We start from the raw sequence: 15,606 nt of genomic DNA on the forward strand, positions 1-15,606 counted from the left end.
AAAGAATGGCGTGGATAAGGGCTGAGGAAACTTCAGGAGCATAAACAGCCACCCCTGGACCTGAACCCCATTACAGGGACACAAGAATGAGGAAAAGTGGGTGTCAGTATATTGACTTGAATGCACTCATTAAGTAGGGGAGGAGAATGTAAGGCCTGAAACTACGACAGCATTCTTAAGTGAACCATGTCAATCTATCATTATTGGACATTACAAGTTTATTGAGCCTAATTTTTCAGATATACTGAAAAGTCTGTCAGGTAAAGCACTGGTTGAAGACTGAGGAAGATGGAAAATATTTCAACGAATAGGAAATTAAGTCACACTGGTTTGCTGACTGTTGATGGCATTCAAGTGCTGATGGACAGGGGGAGAAGTAGTAAAGGAAACAGGCTGCTGATTTAAGTGTTAAAACTCATAATACCATTTTAGATGTACCGTGTTGTTTTGGTTATAGGTTGACCCAGGCCACAAGTCAACATCGCATTTTCAGGTTCAATTTTTGGAAAAATAATTTTTCTCTGAGTATAACTCAATAACTACAAATAAAAGACCTTGAATTGCTACTGTACTTACAAAATACTACAGGAGAATAAAGTAATGGAGAAAGACCTAAATGGTTAAATGAGATAAAAGATACCAAAATAAAAACTACACTTAAAAAATTCTGACTTGGTATTTTTATTGCATAAACAAGTACACTGAAGTTACAAAAGTCAAAACTGCAGGGGGTCCCTGATTATAGTTTATCCTGCATAAAAAAATCAAGTGCAATTTTAATCGTTCTTTCTGAGGGGAAAAATACAGATTTACAATCAGAACAATACAATATATCAAGAGTGTCCGGAGCTTTGTCTGTGATCGCTCTCATGTGTACATTTTACAAGGCTGAATTACCATCTGGTTCTATACATCTGAACTACCTTCTCTGGGACAAGATAGATGCTTGATGAAGAATCAGTTTCTAAATGTATCTCATGTTGTCAAGACAGATCACAATTTGACCAGGGTTCTTAAGAGATTACCTGGAAATTCCCCTGATAGATACAGAAATGACAGTTTTGTTCATGAGTAGCCTGTAAAAAAAGGATTCCTTAGGTTTGATGCATCAATTCTGGTATTTCTTTGCAGTGAGCAGCCTCCATGAAGTTATGATGCAGGGGTGTGTTTTAGTTCACAAGGATGTCTTGTAAATTCCCTTTTCCAGTTATTCAGAAAGCACTGGCAATGATTTTGGAGGAAGACCCAAACAAACATCTGATGATATTTCCATACTGATAGTCATTTGAAACTCTTAGTGACTCTCTCTCCAATTATAGAGAAGCTAGGGAGAGTAAACATATTTTAGGATAAAAGCACTTTTCAGAAGAGCAAAGAACAGAACTTGCAAAATACTGTTATTCCCCTCTTACTTAAATGCATGCCTCCTAAAGGTATCTGAGAAGTGAAGTGTAGTTTCCATGGCTTCTTGCAAAGCTAAGTAATTTTCATGCATCAGACTGATAAGTCAAAGAATTGTAGAAAATATGGATGGAAGGGCCCTCAGGAGTCCATCAAGGCATACCTCCAGTTCACAGCAGAACCATCTCTATGTAAACCAGCACAGTCAAGTGTTTGTCTTACCAGCACTTAAAAACTTCCAAGGATGAAAACTCTACCACCTCTGTAAGAAATTTTGTTCTGGTGATTAAGTACCCTCAGAGAAAGTTCTTCCTAACATCCAACATACATCTCTCTTGCTTAGTTGAAAGCCATTACTACTTGTCCTGTCCTATGCAGTTGCAAAAAAAACCCAGCTGAGTGATCATCCTCTTTATAACAACTCTTGTTATGACTTATTAACCTTTCTCCACCTCCCAGTCTTCCCTTCTCCAGAATAAGTAACACCAGTTCTTCTAAACGTTCCTTGTAAGTCACTTCCCAGACCTTTTTTGCTGCTTTCCACTGGACTCTTTCATTTGTTTAGTTCTTCTTAAAAGCATGATGCCCAACACTGGCCACAGTACTTCAAGCGAGGTCTGACCCTTGCAGATCAGAATGGAAGAATCACTTTTCTTGACTTGCTAGTGACACTCCTATTAATATAGCCCAGTCTGTTATTGTCCTTTTGCATTGGGGGGCGGGCAACAACAGCATATTGTTGATTCATATTAAATTTACCGTCTATGAGAAGCCTCAGGTGCTTTTCTGCAATATTGCCAGTTGTTCCACAGTCTGTATTTGTACATGTGACTGTTCCATTGTAAGTGCAGGACTTTGTACTTGACATTGTTGAATTGCATTCAGTTAACTTTGAATCATTTTCCAATATATATCAAGGTCATTTTTTATTGTAATCTTATCCTCCAGACTTTCTGCAGCTCCAACCAGATTAGTGTCATCTGCAAACATGTTAACTGTGCTACCAATCCCATCATCCAAACCATTAGTGAAGATATTAAACAATATTGGATCCAGGACAGATGCTTGGCAACCCCACCTGATACCTCCTCCCAGTTAGACATTGAACCATTGAGGACTACTCTTTGAGCATGCTGATCCAAATAATTACGTATCCACCCTACACTGCCTTAATTTGGACTATATTTCTTTAGTTTACTAATAAAAATGTCAGAGAAAACAGTGTTAAAAGCCTCACTAAAAATCAAAGTATATCACAATCACTGCTCTCCCCTTGCCACTGTGTCATAGAAAAGAAATCAAATTAGTCAGTCATGACTCATAACTTGTTTTTGATTAATCCAGGTTGGCATTTCCTGATCATTTTGTTCTCCTCCAGTTTCAAGGTCAGACCACCCATTCCGTTATTCCCCAGCTCCTTCCCCGTCCGAACCTAGGGATGGACACTATATTTGCCCTTTTCTAGTTGTCCAGGACTTCACCCAACCTCCTCTAGCTTTCAAAGACAATAGCCAGTGGCTCTGAAATTACCTCAGCCAATTCCTTGAATACTCTAGGATGCATCTCAACCAGCCCTGCAGATGTGAATATATCTAGCTTCTGCAACTAATCTTTAACTTGTCCTTCTCTTATTCTAGGCTGATCTCCTCTTCAACCTGTGCTGTTAGCTACCTTTTTCATCTGATGGCTTATGCTGTTTGTGAGGACTGACATAAAAAAGCCATTAAATACTTAAGCCTTCTCTGCATCATTCATTATTACATCATCTTCCCCAGTTACTCAGGGACCTATGCTTTCCTTGTTCTTCCTTCTACTTCTGACTTGTACAGAATGCTTTTTCTTGCCCTTGCTAGCTGCACTGCAGTTCATGTCTTGACCTTATTTTCTCCCTGCATTCTTGTGAATACTCTTGTACTCCTTAGTAACCTGGCCAAGTTTCCACTTTATGCAGGATTCCTCTCTGTGGTCAATGTTTAGTGAGGCCAGGCTCTTGACACCCATCTTATCCTCTCATTGCACAGGGAGAGCATACTCTCGCAACCTTAATCTGGCCTCCTTAATGTACAGCCAGCTCTCCAGGAATCCTCCCCCCAACCTCAGATTTGTCTCCCATGCGATCCTGCCCACCAGTTCCCTGAATTTGTTAAAAGTCTGTTTTCTGAAGTCTTGCACGTTCCTCCCTTCCTCTCCTTCCCTCCCTCAACACTGCTCCAGAGCATGATGATCTTAGGTGGTTAACACAGTTCTAGACTACAATACTTATTTCTGAACTAGTAAACAAAAAAACTTAGTAACATCACATGGGTACTTTTCAAATTAGGATTTTTCATTGCCCCCTGCCCCCCAACAATAAAAAATGTACTCTTGGTTATGTTCAGGCAGCATCCTATTACTATCAAAGCCAACATCGATCCCACTCTCATCATAATACCATCAAAACATCTGACGTTAATAGTTATGCTTAGTTTTGTGTGAGGCGAATTGTAGATGAAAAGCAATTTAAGAATTATTTCTTATGTAAGAATTTTGTACCTCTGTATACAATAAAAATGTAGAGTTAAACTATATAGTTTCCAATATAATTATTAATAGAAAAATGTTTTGATATGACTGTTATTCAAATAAGAATTATTACCTTAAGGAAATGCTATTAGCCAATATATTTATTATAATGCTTCTCCATGAACAGAAATAATATATAATAATTCTTAGTCTGTCATAGCCAATTTTCTATAAAAACGGAGATAAAACATTGTTTATCTGTTTTTATAGGAAAATAATTTTAATAGAATGTGACAAAAAAACTGAAAATCTTTTAGTCAAACATTATATATCTATATATTTTGTTTTCTGTGTTATTTCAACAAAATCATCATATGTTACAGACAGCTTTTTCCTGTAAGACTTTCCTCTCCAAAACCAATCACTGAAAAGGAAAGCTAACATGCTATGCAGGAAATTCTATGCTGAATGATCCAGTCATCCGTTTAATCTCGCCAACTCAGCAGCAATTCATTTCATATCCTATCCTGAAATGTTTGCATGTGCAAAGCAGCAGCAATTCCATAGGTCTATAATTCCATTCTGAGTAGCTACTTTTCAATTTCAAAAGAAATTACAATTTTGAAAAGCTACATTATAGCACTGGCTTTAAGTAATAACTTGCTATTGACAACATGAAAATACTGAATTTTCTCTCACATATGAAAGAAAGGGACAGTTGATTTGGACCTACAACTGAAAAACCTCTATCCAAGTCTCTTGAAATAGGATCTAAGAAAAGATAAAGAAACATATACTTTAGCATATAGGTTTGATGTAAGAACAGTTTCAGCACTTTCCTGAAGTTATCTAGTCCCTATCAAAATGATAAATTCTAAAATCTTTCAGCAGATTAACTAAATAGATGTGTTTTTCTTTTCAGATTTCCAAATCCAAACGTAAAATAAAAAAAGTTAACCCTCACTTTTTTTTTTTTTCTTTTTTATAGTCATATGGCAGACTTCTTTGAATGCTCACACTCTATACAGTCAGGTATCCAGGTTGTAGCCATATTGGTCTACAAGCAAAAGGGATCAGAATTTGTGGTAGAGGTGATATCTGTTATTAGACCAACTAGATTTTTGAAAAAATAAATGCTTTAACTGCAAGCTTTCGGGCACTAGCACCCTACCTCGACTCTGCTTACCAAACAACTTAGAGGTAAACAGACTATTCCAACTTTTCTCTGAGCCTAATCTGCGTATAAAATGAACTGTTCCAAGCAGGAGATTTTACCACATCTTCAACTCTCCTATGAAATATGAACTTTCATTTCTATTTAGGAGAATTTTTACAATCTTTTCTCCTATGCCTGAAGAAGGTGCTCATGCTTGAAAAGCTTGCAGTTAAAGAATATTTTATTTTTATTTTTTGCAAAAATCTAGTTGGTCTAATAAACGATATCACCTCTACCACGAGTTCCGATTCATACTACATACACATACTTGAACTTTTTTTGCTGCAGCATCTTAATATGTAGCGAAGGTTTGTTTGCTTCAATTATTTCAAAAATAAAAGCCTATTGCAAATAAAACTGGTTATTGAATAAAAGAAAGCTAGGCATTAGCAAACAGTGTAGCAGCCTCAGTTTGAGTGGAATAAAGTAAATACTTGCACTGGAAAACATTCAGTTCTGGGCTTTCTGCCATACAGGAAGGGTGTTTAATTACTGACGCTGACACATCCATATCAACATAAAACTGAACACCAAAAAAAGCAACATTTAATTCTTAATGCTTTGCATATATCAGTTTTAAGAAAGAGGCAGGATGCTCATTTATTCTCAACTTGCTCCGTTTTATCAAATGTTAAAGAGTCTGGAAACCTTGGCTACCATTTTGAAGCTGTGTTAATATACATGCAACCATAATTTAAAAAGTTGATTTCTTTCCTGATCAGAAATTATACGTGTAATATTTTTCCTTTAATACAAATTAGATCAGTTTTAACACCGTTGAAAAATGTAGAAATATCCTATTCTCAGTTCTCTCTCTTATTTAACCCCCCCCCCCCCCCCCCCCCCCCCAGACCCTGGTGTGGGTTTTAAAAACAATGTCAACTGATCGCCTACTATCTGACCACACAATAACTGGTTAAATAATGTATGAAGCAAAGAATGCCCTTTGGTAGGAGATGGCCCATCTTTTTTTATTGCATCATACTATCATTTGTTAGCAAGGGCAAAAGTTAGGTTCCCTTGCTCCTTAGTCCTACAGGAGTCAGACCTATTTATTATACAATGACAGGGGGCCTACATCCACCAGGAACAACAAGCTCTCCTCAGGGTGTGAACAAATGTTCATCACATCCAGTCTAGGTGTAGGCAGTTTTAAGCCACTAAAACTTAGACCTGGAGCAGGCATGTACAGGAATTTGCCACCACCAGGAGCAGCGTGTGCTGCTACCAGAAGCCATGCAGGAGCCCACTGGAAATGACCTGGGGCAGGGGGCAAGCAGGCCTATATTGAGAGGAGGGAGCAGGGGCACCTCAGTTGCCCCCTCTGGGCTTGGGTTCTGGCCTCCTTGGCCTCCGCCTGCTTCGGTCACTCCTTCTGAGCTCAGGCTCTGGCCCTCTTGGCCTCAGCCTCTGTCTCCTGTCTTGAACCCTGTTCCTGGTAGGGCTCAAGATCTGACATGCCCATCAAGCACCCGTGTGGCCTCCTTATCACCCCTAACCACCACCATCTAGTCCTCCTCTATAAACTAAAACAGAAATGCAAGCAACTGCTTCAAACTAAGACTCAAAGCCTTTCCTGGTTTCACAGAGCTGTTGAAGCGCTCTTCTCAGTCACTGGCTGTCCTAGCCCCTCGGAGTACCTGACCAGGCCTGCAGCTTAAGCTCCTTGCTGGTCTGAGCTAGCAAGAGCTCTTTATCTTACAGAGTTCAGGGCTGCACTGGCCCCTTTACATCAGGAATGAGGGCATATATCCCTGGGCACCTCCCCTTCTGGTCAGCTGTTCTCCTGACCAGCCACAGGTATGTCCTCAGGCTCTAGTTGCTCCCCTGGCCAGGCTGCCATAGTTCCCTTGCTGCCCACCCAGGGCTCTGCCATACTGTCCTATTGCTAAGCAGTTAGCTACGCACTAGGCACTTGCAGCCCATGGGCACATCCAGATGGCCATGCACGTGCTGTATGCAGCACCACAGACTTTTCTGTGGTACTGCAAACAATATGGACCACACATGCAGGTGTTTGCCGTGCTGTTAATTTGCAGCACAGCAGGTTTTTTTGTTTTTTTTTGACAACAGAGGGTCCTGGTGTCAAAAAACCCAGAGCCTGAAAAGAGCGTAGTGGCATACATGCTGGCAGTGTGCACTGCCTGAAACTGGAGCCTGGTTGGCCAAAGCCATGCTCTGACTGCCAGGCAGGCTCTGCACAACGGATTGCTGCTGATGAAGCCCCGGGAGTCCCCTGGTACCCCAGGTAAGGCCTCTGGGTCCAGCCCAGTTGCTGGCCCCAGCTAGGGTGGATAAAAATCAACAATTAAAAAAAAATCCGATTTAACATTTAAATCAACTTTTTTTCTTATTTAAATCACATTTTTGTTGTTAAGATGCTTTAAAAAAAAAAACTTATGTAAAGGTAGTTTTAATTTAAGATTTCATAGCTTTCATAGATATTAGGGCTGGAAGGGACCTTGGAAGATCATTGAGTCCAGCCCCCTGCCTGAGGGGCAGGAAGTCAGCTGGGGTCACAGGATCCCAGCAAGATAAGCATCCAAATTTATCTTGAAGGCGTTCAATGTAGGTGCATGAACCACCTCCGGTGGCAGGCTATTCCAGACCTTGGGGGCTCGGACAGTGAAGAAATTCTTCCTTATGTCCAGGCAGTTATAAGGAACATCCAGCAATGTTGCTGGAGTTTATAACCGTTTGACCTCGTCATTCCTTGGGGTGCTCTGGTGAACAACTGTTCTCCCAGATTCTGGTGAGCACCCCTGATAAAATTATAGGTGGCCATCAGATCGCTCCTGAGCCTGCACTTTTCCAGGCTAAAGAGTCTCATAGCTCTCAGCCTCTCATCATAAGGTCTGTTTTCCTGACCTCTGATCATGTGCGTGGCTCTCCTCTGGACTCTCTCAAGCTTCTCCGCATCCTTTTTGAATTGTGGAGCCCAAAACTGGATGCAGCACTCCAGGTGCACCCTCAGCAAGGACGAGTACAACAGGAGAATGATGTCCTGGGATTTGCTTGAGAAGCATCTATGGATGCAAGCCAGCGTTTTGCTTGCTTTATTGGCTGCAGCATTACATTGAAGGCTCATGTTCACCTTGCAGTCAATCATGACCCCCAAGTCCCTTTTGTCCGTAGTGCTAGCCAGCGCAGCACTGCTGAGCCTATAAGCATGCTGTGGGTTTTTCCTCCCAAGGTGGAAAGCATTGCATTTTTTGGTGTTACACACCATCAGGTTCTCATCCGCCCATTTCCTGAGCCTGTCAAGGTCAGCCTGGATCGCCCTCCTGTCCTCAAGTGTGGATGCTTTACCCCAGAGTTTGGTGTCATTGGCAAACTTGGCCAGTCCACTTCTGACTCCAATGTCCACATCATTAATGAAGATGTTGAACAATACAGGTCCAAGGACAGAGCCTTGGGGGCCCCACTGGTCACAGCGCACCATGATGATTGACTTCCGGCAACCACCACCCTCTGGGTCCGACCACAGAGCCAATTCCCCAGCCAATGGATCGTGGTGGACCCAAGGCCGCAGTTGGCCAGTTTTGCCAAGAGGTGATCATGTGATACCAGATCGAAGGCTTTTCTGAAGTTAAGATATATGTCAATCTCCTCTCCCTTGTCCGGGTGATAGGTCACCTGGTCGTAAAAGGAAATAAAATTGGTCAAGCAAGACCTACCTGCAACAAACTCGTGTTGGTTATCCCTCAGGATGTTGCCGTCGGCCAGTCAGTTGAGAATGGCCGCTTTAATATTCTTTTCTAAGACCTTGCCCAGGATAGAGGTCAGGCTGATGGGCCTGTAGTTTGCCAGATCCACTTTCCTCCCTTTCTTGAAGATAGGTACCACACTGGCCTTATTCCAATCTTCGGGCACTTCACCAGAGCACCAGGAGTTCTCGAAGATCCGTGCCAGGGGCTGGGCTATGAGGCTAGCCAGCTCCTTGAGTACCCTGGGGTGTAGATGGTCAGGGCCAGCTGACTTGAAGGTATCTGGTCTCTCAAGATGTTCCTTCACGAGGTCAGCATTGATGGAGGGCAGGGAAACTCCCTCACCCAGGCTCCCCTGTCCCGTAATGGGCAGGGGCGTCCCATGGGACTGATGAAAGACCGACGCAAAGTACCCATTTAATAGGTTGGCTTTTTCCTAGGCTTTGGTTGTCAGTTGTCCCATCTGATTTAGCAGGGGTCCAATGTTGCCCTTGCTCTTCCTCCGGCTCCCCACATGTCTAAAAAAGGACTTTTTATTGTCCTTGATACTTGTAACTAGTTGGAGTTCTGTCACAGCCTTGGTTTTCCTGGTTCACTCCCTGCAGGACTGGACCAGTGAGGCATATTCCTCCTTGGAGGTGGATCCCATCTTCCATCCTTTGTAGGCCTTTCTTTTTAGCTGCAGGAGGTCCGCTAGCTCCCTGGAGAGCCAAGGGGGCTGCTGTGCCCTTTTGCTGCCTTTCCTCTGAGACGGAACAGCATTAGCTTGTGCATCGAGGATCACTCCCTTGAGGAGTAACCACTCTTCCTGAGCTCCCCTCCCCTTGGGGTTGTGGTCCCTCAGGGGATCACCGACAAACCTCCTGAGCTTGTCAAAGTCAGCTTTTCTGAAGTCAAGGACTTCTGTATTGCTGACTGACTTGCCAGCTTTACGGCAGATGGTGAAGGTGATCACCTCGTGGTTGCTGTCACCCAGCTTCCCTTTGATCATTAGGTCACTGATTAGGTCGTCCCCAGTTGCCAGTACCAGCTTGAGCAGCGCTTTACCTCTTGTTGGGCCATAGACCTCTTGTGTCAGACAGAGGTCATCCATGCACGAGAGGAAGCTTTGCGACTGCTTGGATTTAGCCGAGCGCTCTTCCCACGAGATGTCTGGGTAGTTGAAGTCTCCCATGACAACCATGGACCTGGAGCATGTGGCCTCAGCCAATTCCCTGGCGAACTTCTGGTCAAGCTCTTGACTCTGGGTGGGAGATCTGTAGTAGGCTCCCACTGTTGTGGCTCCCTGTGCCATGTTCCCCATGGATTTTAACCCAGAGGGTCTCCAGCCATCCACCCTGGTCGCCAATGTTCGCTTGCAGGGATGCATAGTTCTTCTCGAAATAGAGAGCTATGCCCCAGCCCCTTTTGTCTACTCGATCTCTCCTGTACAGGATATATCCTTCTATACCCGTGCTCCAGTCATGGGTGGAGTCCCACCAGGTCTCCGTTATCCCTATGACATCGTATTTTTTTGCATTAAGCAGGAGGACAAGTTCCTCCTGTTTATTCCCCAAGCTCCTGGCATATGTGTACAGGCAAGCAAGTGTCCCCTTGGGGGCCCTTGCCTTGTCTATCGGTTGTTCCAGGGCTGGGGCATGGGTGGGCTCCCTTAAGCATCTTGGCCTGCTGGCTTTGCAAGGGTTGCTCAGCAGGCCATCAGTGGCAGTAGTCCCCCCATTCCCCAGCAGGCTTAGTTTAAAGCCCGGTGGAGCAGGTCAGCCAGTCTGGCTAAGAGCCTCCTCCCCAGCGGAGAGAGGTGGAGGCCATCCCTTCCCAGCAGCTCACTGCCTCTCTCACCAAAGAGTGGACTGTGGTCATGGAAGCCAAAGCCTTCCTGATGACATGAGCGCCGCAGTCTTTGGTTCACTACCTGGATCCTCCTCTCCCTCCTCAGCCCGTAGCCCAAGACTGGGAGGATCGAAGAAAACACCACCTGTGCCCTGAGACGCTTTAGCCCCGCTTCCAAATCCCTGTAGCGCCTGATGACCCGGCTGGGAGCCCTCCGAGCCATGTCATTGGTGCCCACAAGGATAAGGAGCATGGGACAGTGGTCAGTGGGCTGGAGGAGTTTAGGGATCTTCTCCGCAATGTCTCAGATGCGGGCTCCTGGGAAGGAGCAGACTTCCCGGGCTGAGGGGTCAGAGCGGCAGATGTCCCCCTCAGAATGGAGTCTCCCATGACAAACACTTTGCGTTTTGTCTAAGATATATTAAAGCTCAAATTTACCATCATGGAATAGGGATTATAACTTCTAACTAGCAACTGCCTGTCAAAAGTGACCGGGGGGGGGGGGGAAAGTGATGGGGACAGAGCCCAGTGTTCAGCCCTGTAGCCCTGTTCCCCCCCCCACTATGCTAGTCCAGCCCTGCCCCCTTCACACCTGACCCTGTCCCCCCCTGGCAGTTTCAGTTTGGGGCTGGGGCTGCTCCACCCACCTTTGCTGCAGGCCTGACCACATTGCCCTCCCCCTTGCCACCATAGCCCTGCGCTTTGGGGCAGCTGTGGGCGTGGGCCCAGCGTGGCGGCTGTGGCAGCTACAGCTACTGGTAACCACTCCCCCTCCCCTGGCTCTTGTTGGAGGGTGAGAGGAGGGTGCTCTGGCCCCTGGCTCCAAGAAGCAGATCAAGGGGACAAGGCCAGCACTGCTGGCCTCACCCCCCGCCATCCCCCTGTGCCTCCAAGGAACGGGGGGGGGGGGACAGGCCCCCCCCCGCCTCTGGCCCCTCAGTCCCCAATGTCATGGCAGCAGTCCACCGTCTGTCCTGTCTGTCTGGAACACTCCAAGACAGCCAATCAGAGCGTGAATAAAGCGCTATTATCTACTATTTGAGACAATATATTCATGTGACCTTTTTGGGAGTTTTATAGATAGGTCACAACAGGTCATGGACTATATTAGGGGCCCAATGCTGGGGTTCCCAGAGGCTCTTCTATAGATTAGTAAAGATTAAAGAAAACCACTCTACCCAATGGGACTCAGTGTTCAGTCTAGAAGCTCCTTTTAAGTATCTATGCAATGCTTAGTTTCAGTTCTCAAACTGTGGATTTGTGTCTCCAGAGATCATATGCAGACAAGGTTTGTTGGGTAGATTTGATATCTTTTATTACATTAACTAAACAGTTGGAAAATTATTCTTTGAAAGCTTTTGGGCACAAATACCCTTCTTTAGGCATAGGGAGAATTTGTTGTCTCTAGAGATAACATTCTTGTTAACAGCAGTATATGGAGATGAGAGATAACAGACCTGATTACCTACCCATCAGCCCTCTTGTCTCTCTGCATGTTTGTGTACACACAGTCAAGCCCTTACCTCTCTCTAAAAGGCAAAGTTTCAAGAAGTTAAATGACATCAAACAACAAGAATGCACCTTTTGTAGAAAATAGTGATTTAATTGAGGCTTCCTGACCAGTGATTTAAATCACGATTTAAATCATGATTTCAATCCATTTGATTTAAATCAAATTCACCCTGGCCCCAGCTTCCCCTAGTCACCCCCAACAGCTTGCCATGCACCAAAACACATGTCCCTGGGGAACGCCTGTGCACAAGTAGCAGTGATACAACTATATGCCGTTGCTATCTGACCTTGGGGAAATGCACGTGTGTGCTCATCTGGACATGCCCTTATGGATCCCTGGCTGCCTACTCCCTTGCAGCTAGCCCAGAATCAGCTCTCTTCACCTGTCTGGGGACACACCTGCTGCAGTTTCTTCCTTAAAGTAAGAGGAGCCCCTGGCTCTCTGTTTCAGTTAACAACTAAGGTACCATGGAAGGGCCCCAAGGAGTCAGGATGCACACATGCAGAAACACTCCATTTAAGAACATGCACCCCTTGCCCTGTTCCTTTCCCAGAGCTCTTCCAGCCTTCCTCCCCCCCTCCAAACATTAAACCACATGGGGCTGTAGGAACTACTGTGGTGAGAGAAGAACCAAAGCCAGGAGCACAGAATAACTTTTCCTAGTTGCAGGTGTTGCAACTTGAAAAATGGTAATAGCAAAATGCTTGAAGAGTTTGCCTGCTGAGCTTAACTACTTTTCAGAAACTGACTTTTGTCTTTTACAGTCACTATGTCTTAGTTTCATTTTTTAAATTTTGTAACAAAAATAACTGCTGACCCTGGGATCTTGGAATAAAAGCCCAGGAAAAGAACTGTAGTCTTGACTATCATCCACTTTTACACTCATCTAACACTGATAGTTATAAAAACCTCATAACATTCTTTTAGACTATAATTTGTTTCATAATATGTTAACTTTTTTTTTTGTAATTAACATAGGTATTCCACCTACTCAAGATTAAATTCTTTCTTTTTACTGTCCTGATAAATTAATGCTTGGTCAATTGACCATTCAAATATATCAAGTAATTTTTGACCAGTCAAATAAACAGCCCTACAAAATAATGAGTACAGGGTATTAATCCACAGAGAACTTAAATGTAAAATGAATAAAATAATTATTTTATTACAAATAGATTACAATATTTTTATACTTGGAGCAGTAAGTTTAAACACCAACATCTTCAACGTGCATAAATACTTTGTTACTATAGCCATAACTCAAAACTGTGAATGCATTCTGAAAGTGGGATTAATCACTTTGTTAGACTTGAAAATAAAATAATCACACCCAATCAACAGCTTTGCTTTAACTTTTTTAAAAGTACAGATAAATGTGGACTGTAACACAGAGTTAACTCTGCTATAGCTGCTTTTGAACTGCTCTAAAATCTACCTGTTTACTCCAACTAATAACTCCAAGTATGCTGCAAACATGCATAAACTACACAACTAGAAAGAAATCACCCTTCAACAAGGAAAGTGTCAAGTGATATTAAGTATATCACAGAAACACTGTTGCATCTTTCAAGGTTGAAGGAAAAATTCTTAATGGAGTGCCCACTCACACTGAAACTTAACTGGCCCACAATTAACAGGAAAAAACAGAGTGTCTATCATTGGTGCTGTGTACTACCAACCAAGCATGATTTTTGGAATATGCATATAAAAAATAAAATAAAAATTAATATGCATTTTAATTATGAGCATTTAATTATGGAAGTTTCCTGATGACTACACTGTTAAAAATCAGTTTTTCATTTAACACAAAGTTTAAATTTCTTTAAGGCATGAAAACTAATATCTACGAGTCATATTTTAATTCCTCCCACTTCAAGTTTCTGTAGTTACAAGTCACTTGTTTAGTAGTTTAAAAACGTTGGTGTTCAAAGGATTTAAGTAGGTGTTCTTAAAAGTATTTTAACTTGTCAAAGCTTAAGGGATAGATAACAGTAAAAATTGTACACAGAATAATTTAAAGAATTAAGAATCATTAGTATTAACCATTGCCAAGGAACACATGGATAACATTTGTCAGAGTACTATTTTTTTAAACAATAAATATTGATACCTTATCAAATTTGCAGACGACACCACCAAGTTAGGTGGTTGCAGATACTCTGGAGGGTAAGGTTAGGACCTGGAAGAACCTGGATAAACTGCAGGAAGTCTGCATCTGGTCTGCAATCAATCAGATGAAATTCAACTAGAACAAGTGCAAAAGTCCTGTACTTGGGCAGAATAATAACATGAACAAATACAGACTAGGGAAGGACTGGATAGGCTGCAGTACTGCAGAGAAGCTGGTTACAGTGGGGGTTACAGTGGACCATAAACTGATGGCGAGTCAACAGTGTGCTCTTATTACAAAAAAGCCAAATGCAACCTATCAAGTAGCTCAGGGCTACTCGCTCTCAGGAGCTTGTGGGGTGCAGCCAATTGGTATCTGGGGACACTGCTGCTTGTGCCAGCTGGACTGCTGAAGCAGCCCTGAGAGTTCCCTGCACCCTCTACCCACTGCAGCAGTCTGGCAGTGGGGGCTGCCGCCTGGCTGTGAGCTGCTGTGAACCTGCCAGACCCGGATGGGGACTGCACAGCCAGTAGAGGCATCTACCCCTCTGGGTCAGGGGCCAGCGGGCTGTGGCTGCAGAGTTGGCCTTTGTGCGACATTACTGCCATGTGTGCCCCAAGTCCGGCCATCTGGGCAGATATCGCCCAAAAGATGTTCCCAGTGTGGTGGCCTGCTTTGAACTGTCACAGCATGTGGTCCTGGCCCCAACTGGCCAGGAGGTCAGCCACCTCCAGCTGGGTCCAAGGTGCCAGCTCTGAGCAGGCTCCTCTGCCTGGGTCCTGCCACTTGCCTCCGTAGAAAGAGTTCTGGTGTTCCCTATTTGAAAACTGAAAAATCCCTGATAAAAAAATCCCAAGGTCACTGTAAAATACCCTGAAATCCATGTTCCCCCACAACTAAAACAAAAGACCAGTATATAGAGCGAGAAAGAGAGAGAGTCAGAGACAGAGAGACAGCAATCATTTGGGCAATGTTTTATAGATATATCTACAGTGTTAAAGCTATTTGGAAGCCTACCAGTGTCATTATCATCATAATAAAATGAATTCTAAATACCTATGTTTTGCTGTTTGCCTTTGGTTTTCTTACCATAGAGCAGTTAGAGCTCCCCCTGACCCCTTTACTAACCAGGATATGGGGACAGCTGCCCCTGCAGTCTCAGCTTCTGCCAGCAGGTCTCATCCTGTCTGGCAGCTGGGCATGCAGGGTGTGTGCTGGGGGAATGCGGGTGGATGTGGGAAGGATGTGAGGAGACATGGGGTGTGTGGGTAGGTGTGGGTGGATTGTGGAGGGACTGTGCGGGGGTGGGGGGCTGCTCAGGAGGGAT

General features: G+C 43.8%; 1 protein-coding gene across 5 annotated transcripts in view; it reads right to left on the minus strand.

Annotated features, from left to right (window-relative positions):
• The window catches only part of PKP4 (plakophilin 4), a 272,331-nt gene that overhangs the window by 163,497 nt on the left and 93,228 nt on the right, over nucleotides 1-15,606 (minus strand). Inside the window, exon 2 of one of the 5 annotated variants that reach the window (XM_059727365.1) lies at nucleotides 14,280-14,389. The exons of the other annotated variants lie outside the window; for them this stretch is intronic. The gene's annotated coding sequence lies outside the window, so the exon portion shown is untranslated. The remainder of the gene's footprint in view (nucleotides 1-14,279; nucleotides 14,390-15,606) is intronic. 5 annotated transcript variants of the gene reach the window in all.

The sequence above is a fragment of the Alligator mississippiensis genome, chromosome 4, assembly GCF_030867095.1.
Source record: "Alligator mississippiensis isolate rAllMis1 chromosome 4, rAllMis1, whole genome shotgun sequence".
NCBI lineage: Eukaryota > Metazoa > Chordata > Crocodylia > Alligatoridae > Alligator > Alligator mississippiensis.